This window comes from Eptesicus fuscus, chromosome 7 (genome assembly GCF_027574615.1).
Source record: "Eptesicus fuscus isolate TK198812 chromosome 7, DD_ASM_mEF_20220401, whole genome shotgun sequence".
Lineage (NCBI taxonomy): Eukaryota > Metazoa > Chordata > Mammalia > Chiroptera > Vespertilionidae > Eptesicus > Eptesicus fuscus.
Window position 1 is genome coordinate 36,205,715 of NC_072479.1, and position 5,501 is coordinate 36,211,215.

At 44.5% G+C, this 5,501-nt stretch overlaps 1 pseudogene; it reads left to right on the plus strand.

The window, feature by feature from the left end:
- Positions 1–716: 716 nt before the first annotated feature.
- LOC103288158 (phagosome assembly factor 1-like) lies at positions 717–1,988 on the plus strand (annotated as a pseudogene).
- Positions 1,989–5,501: the final 3,513 nt, after the last annotated feature.

The window sequence follows — 5,501 nt, forward strand, 5'->3', positions numbered from 1 at the left end:
AATTACTATAAGACCTTCTTATACTAGTAGCATCCATGACTCAAAATCTGGCCTACTCCTGGGCTAGACTTTGCTTAAGCCATTCCGAATGTGACTGGATATTAGAAATGTAACAGGAAAACGATGGTTGGAGAGAATCTCAGTGTCGCCTTTTGTGAGTCCTATGTCCCCAGTCAGTGCTTTGGTAATAGATAGGGAATCAAATCCTCCCAGATTCTCAGCTTAGGCAAGTGGGATATAGGCTCTTCCCATATAGCAGCACCATCTCCCAAAGTAGCACATGGGAATTATTATTTACTTAAGAATTTAAGGTTTTCAAAGCAATAAAGCTTCATGGTTAAGGCTCTGAAATCAGACAGCCTGAGAGTAAATATTACCTCTTATTAGTTGTGGGACACAGGGCGAGTTAGCTCATTTGTTTGGCACGTATTTAATGAACCAAAGTGTGCCAGGCATGAAGGATATAGCAATGAATAAAAGTCCTTCCCTCTCCTGTATGCTAGTGGGGGAGATACACAATGAACAACTAAGTAAATACGTATATTAACCATGATGGTGCAAAGAGAAAAAATAGAGAGCAGAGAAGGGAGATAAGAAGTACCGGAGGTGCAGGCAGACGTTGATGCCGCTGCCCTCACGACCATGCCAGCTGCTGGTGAGCTCCCATCCTGTCTGCGCTGCCGCAGGGAGGCCGCCCGGCCAGGCCAGCTGAACCAATGCTGGATCTGGAGGTGGTGCCTGAACGCTCTCTGGGGAACGAGCCATGGGAATTCATGCTGGGAATGCCTCTGGCTCAGGCAGTAGCCATTCTTCAGAAGCACTGTCGCATCATCAAAAATGTCCAGGTTCTCTACAGTGAACAGTCTCCTCTAAGCTATGACCTCATCCTTTACCTGACGCAGGACGGGATCAAATTACTGTTTGATGCCTTCAATCAGAGACTTACGGTGACTGAAGTATATGACTTGACTAAAGTAAAGTTAAAATATTGTGGAGTACATTTTAACTCTCAGGCCATACCCCCACCACTGAGCAAATTGACCAGTCGCTCAGTGCAACCCACCCAGGAGTGTACAACTCCGCTGAGCAGCTCTTCTACCTCAACTTCAGAGGACTGTCTTCCTCTTTTCAGTTAGACTTGTGGACAAAGGCTCCCAAGTACAAGTCCAGTTTTGCCCATGGTCTAGTTTCTCTCCAGATACCCCACAGAGCAACTATGAAACGAATGCACATCTACAATAGAAACAGCCTTCAGGATACCAAGCTCCCATGATGGCCCTGAGCTGTGTCCTGGGCAATATGTATGCTGAGAGTATAGATGTTCTTCGAGATGGAACTGGACCCTCAGGTTTATAACTTCACCTACTTGCTGCAGGTTGTGGACCTGACCTGTTAGCAGCTGGATGCCAAGATGCGGGTATTTGAACGTTCAGTGTATTTTGGTGATTCTTGCCAAGACGTTCTTAGCATGCTTGGTACTCCACACAAAGTCTTCTATAAATCAGAAGATAAGATGAAAATTCATTCTCCTTCCCCTCATAAACAAGTTCTATCCAAGTGCAATGACTATTTTTTTTTAACTGCTTCACTCTCAGAGTGGACATCCTCTTTGATGCCAACACTCACAAAGTGAAGAAGTTTGTCTTTCACACCAAGTACCCTGGGCGTTATAATTTTAACATTTATCACTGCTGTGAGTTTAAGATTCCAATGGCCATAGAGAAAGAACACGCAGATGGTCAGACAGAAACATGCACAACCGATAGCAAGTGGGACCACAGCCAGGAGCTCCTGGGTCACCCTGTGGCCTGTTGTCCTTCACAGATCCTCCTCCCCAAACAACACCAACCCATTTGGCTCCACATTCTGCTTTGGTTTTCAGCGGATGATCTTTGAGGTTATGCAGAATAACCACATTGCCTCGGTGACCCTGTCTTTCCCGCCCCCTCAGGCCTGGTGCCCATCTGAAAACAGCAGAGCTCCCCTAGGGACATCACCACCCATGCCGCTCTCCCCCGTAGAACTGCATCACATCCTTTTCAGCAGGTCTTCATGTGCCACCTGTGGGTTTTCTTGGACACCTTGCCAATGTTGAAGGGCTGTTGTGATATTCTGAGATGAGGCTCAGGCTGGGTGCTCTGCCATGGGATGAGAGACCCAGATATCCTTCTGTCTGTCCTCAGCCTCCTGGTGCCAACAGGGGACACAGATTGCAAAGAGAAGCACAAACTCTGAGCCTTGATACCTGGACCCAGGAGCTTTCGGCTAACACGTAAGGAGGCAGGGTTCTGTCTCCCTATCCCACACACATTGGAAAACTTGGGGCTCTCTGTGGCTGAGGACGCAGGCACCCAGGATGAGGACAAGGCCCTGCATTTGGCCCAACATTCCACTTGACCCTTAAGGCAAGCAGGTAGCATGTCCATAGTACTTGGTTGCAACTTTTGCACTTCATCCACTTTAGTTACTTGATGAGCTGGCTGTTGCCAAGGTGGCCCACCTGCCCTTCCTTGTTCCTTTCTTGCACGCGATCCCTGCCAGGCCCAGTAGGCACACCCAACTGTTGAAACACAGCTTTCTTCCATCCCGGTACGTGCCCAGGCCTGGTTCCCACCCTTCTGGGAGCCAGCCTTCAACGTTGCCTCTGCCCCGCTATGCCCCAACCTGGCTGGCAGGGCTCCATGTTTCCATCATGTTTGCCTCTTTTATTTAATGCCAACGTTTTAGCCAAAGACATCTTCCTCCTTTGTTGTGTTTCAGCATTCTGTTCTGCACTGTGGGCTGGCTCCCCTGCCCCAAACCTGGGCAGTGTCCCCTGGCTGGGCCCATTCATGGCTCAAGGCTTCTGGGGACTCAAGGAGGGCTGAGCTGCTCAGCCTCTTCATGGGTCTTGCTAAGGAAAGTGGCATATGTGCTTTAAAAATATTAACTCTTTGAAAAGAATGGAGAAATGTATAATATTATCCCATTTTTAATATTTTGGTCTAGCAACTTGTGATACATAGATGACAATTTTGTGAGTTTTTCAAAAGTGTGTACAGATTTTTATAAATATGACTTTTGTAATTAACTCATGTACAGCCTTATCCTGTACAGTTTAACAATGAATGTACAGGGGACCTGCCCCAGGTTCCTATATGATTCCTGGGCCTACATCCAGGCTTGTGTGGCACTCTCATGACTTTGTGACTGACTGGTGTCTTCTCATTTGGCTGTGGCCTGGCCAGAGACCCTCTCCCACCCCCACTCTGCATATCTCCACTATTGGGTCAGCTGGGACTGATTTCGTTCTCCTAGAACGGGGGGGACCTTCCTCATGTCCTGCCCACACCTCTCCTCCAATCAAGACCTATGCCCTCAAAAAAAAAAAAAAAAAAAAGAAGAAGGAGGAGGAGGAGGAGGAGAAAAAGAAGAAGAATTGGAGGTGTAGGACTGTAATTATAGATAAGGTGCCTAGGGAAGGCTTCCTAAGAAGGTGATTTTTGAGAAAAGCATGTGAAGGAAGGAGCCATGGAAATAATTGATGGGAGAACATTCCTGAAGAGAAAGTAGCCAGCATGATGGGTGGAAAGTGGGGGAGAAAGGAGGACATAAGGAGGTCAGTGAAACTGACTGGAGGAAGCAAGGAACGTCTAGAATAAGGTGAGGACTGAGAGGCAACTAGTCGTAAGAACTTTGTTGAACATGGGGTAGATGTTGGTTGGCTTTTATTCTGGGAAGCTACTGAAAGGTTTTGAGCAGAGGAGTGACAAGTCAGACAATCATTCTCTCTGCTGTGTCTTAGAACAGACTGAAGAGTGGAAGTAGGGAGATCAGTCAGGAATCTATTGCAATAATCCAGGCAATAGAGATGATGGTTTATATTAATCAACATCTCTGTCTTTTTCCTCATCTACAACATGGGGGTGGTGATGCTTACTGTTTTGGGTAGTGAGTGAGATGTTGCAAGAACAGATGTGAAGTCCTTAGAACAGTGCCTGGCACAAACACATATGTTAGTTATTATATGGTTTGCTTTGAATCTCTCAATTATCCTCACTTTATGGATGTAGAAACTGAAGCTTAGAAAACTTATGTGACTTGTCTAGAGTCACAGCATCTTGAAAGTGTTACAGGCATGACCTGAACATGAGACTTAAGCCTGTGTGTTTTATAGTGTGACTGTCTGCTGCTACTTTCAGGAGAGTAACTCACTCAAACTCATTCTAGCCACTAATATTTGCTCTGAGTCTGTTCACCAGCTTAACCAAATGGTCCTTAGCAAACCCTGGTCCACAAACAAGTAGGTTTGATGGATGGAAAGAGATGGGGAGAGATTGAGAGGATAGGGCCATGGTCAGCAAACTGCGGCTCGCGAGCCACATGCGGCTCTTTGGCCCCTTGAAGTGTGGCTCTTCCACAAAATACCACAGCCTGGGTGAGTCTATTTTGAAGAAGTGGCGTTAGAAGAAGTTTAAGTTTAAAAAATTTGGCTCTCAAAAGAAATTTCAATTGTTGTACTGTTGATATTTGGCTCTGTTGACTAATGAGTTTGCTGACCACTGGGATAGGGGCATTCCTAATTAGAGCAGGCCCACTCTGAGAGTTCAGAGAGAATTAACATGAAATACTACAGAAGGAAGGTAAAAGAAAGAAATGTAGAAAGAAGATGAAACATGGGCATGTTGGAAAAGCAAAAGAAGGAAAAGTACAGAAAGAGAAGCTTAAATTCTTTAGAGGCAAATTTTACCTTCTTCAGAATCCTCTTCAGGGCTATCCCTATATTCCTTCTTATACCCTTTAATTTTCTTGAATAACTTGGCTTTTGATCTGCTCCAAGTTTTCCACGTCTCTCTTTAGCATCAATAAAATGCATATGACCAATAATATTGAGAAACCATTACGAGGGCAGATGAAACACAGAAGGACGTGGACCTAAAATTAAGGCCAATTGAAGGGTATGATCACGGTAGTTAGGAGCCAATTAAGAATGAGAGTGATTTCTTCCTGGAATGAGTTATTCATGCTAATTTTTTTAAAAACCAGGAACAGGAGACATTCTTTTCCTTTGAAATCACTCTTTCTTCAAAGGAAATTTACTCTGGGTTTTCTTGTTTTATTTTGTTGCTTTATTTTTATGAAGAAAAAAAAAACTTAGACTAACAAAAACATTCTTAATATAAATGATCCATCTTTGTGTTGTGAGCTATCACAACACAATTTTATGGTTTTTGCCAGTATCTACGGTATAATCTTCGCCCATGAGTATGTACCCTCCTCTTCATTAGAGAGCTTAATGTGTGCTTATGTTCATTAACAAAGGTAATCCTGGCTTAATTAGTGTCCAAATTTATATGTCCTCTCTTATAGAGATAAGGCCTTAGAAATTAATAAAAATGTCTTCCAATTGATGCAAATCGCCACAATCAGATTTGGTGTTAATTTTATGTGCATTAAGTGTCTATTTAGAAAATGAAGAGAGCTTGGCCGCGGCCAGAGCATGCACGAATCCAAGCCAGACA